The sequence below is a fragment of the Lupinus angustifolius genome, chromosome LG09 (genome assembly GCF_001865875.1).
Source record: "Lupinus angustifolius cultivar Tanjil chromosome LG09, LupAngTanjil_v1.0, whole genome shotgun sequence".
In the NCBI taxonomy this organism is placed as follows: domain Eukaryota; kingdom Viridiplantae; phylum Streptophyta; class Magnoliopsida; order Fabales; family Fabaceae; genus Lupinus; species Lupinus angustifolius.
The window spans coordinates 4,610,726-4,611,945 of NC_032017.1; positions in this window are offsets into that span (position 1 = coordinate 4,610,726).

The following is a 1,220-nucleotide window of genomic DNA, read 5'->3' on the forward strand; positions in this document are numbered from 1 at the left end:
TTTTATTTTTAAGTGAGCCGTCCAGTTTACTTCCCGGGTTAATCCGGTTTAACCGGGTTTAACATGGTCGGACCGGATTTTTTCCGGTTCAAAGCGGTCCAACTCTCATTCGGTTAAGACGGCAAACCAGAGCCGTTTTCAAGTCCGGTCAGCGGTCAGACCGGTCGGACCGTCCAGTTCCAACAACACTGGTTAAAACATAAAAAACTCTCTTTTAAGCCCAATTTGAAAAGTATGATCTTTGAACATGAGTTTTGAGCTCTGAGTCTATTACAGATGGAGAAAGTATTAACACCTGATTCGATGGTATTATATAGTAACATCATTAACAACTTGGACTTTTATATCCTTAAAAGTTTATTTAAGAAAACATAATATTTTGTATTTATTTCTGTATCTGACAAGAGTTCATCTTACTTCTACGTATTAGTAGATGCAATAGGGAAATCAATGTAGTTCTGAGTTTAAAAATGATTAACTTGTCAATTATTTATCTACTTTAAGAAGAGTGAAGAAACATAAGCTAATGTCCGCACTACATCTCATCTAAAAGAGTTATTTTTAAAAATAATTAAAACTTATCGGCTTTAAGAAGAGTGAAGCAACAAAAACTAATATTTGCACCACATATCATCTTATAGAGATTTTTAAAATCAATTAAAACCTTATCTACTTCAAGAATGGTGAGCAATAAAAACTAATGTCCATACCACATTTCTAATAATGATATTTAAAAAATAATTAAAATTTTGAAATACTTTATTATTTATTAATTATAATTTATCCACTACTACTAATTTTTTATTTAATTCTTTTGTATAAATTATAAAGAATGAAGTAAATAAAATAAAATAAATAACATAAAAAGGTAAGAAGAAATGATAACTTTATGAGATAAAGGATCGGATGATATATATGATGTAAAGTCTACACTTAGGACAAAATAAAATCCTTCAAATGGCAATTGGGTTCGTTGTCTACCTCAACTTAGCAACATTATCTTCCAAGTTCCAACGGTGTATTTGTCACAAGGTTACTAGCACAGTCGTCACATTGGTTATCAGCTTCGCAAGATGAAGTTTTTCTCATCTTCTTCTCTTGTCTGTTCAGTCTTTGTAATGGAAGAATAGACCTACTTTATCCATAATCAATCTCAATTTGTTGACGTGTTAAATGTATTTTAGTTATTAGTAAAGGGTAGTCTTGTCTTTTTGTATTTT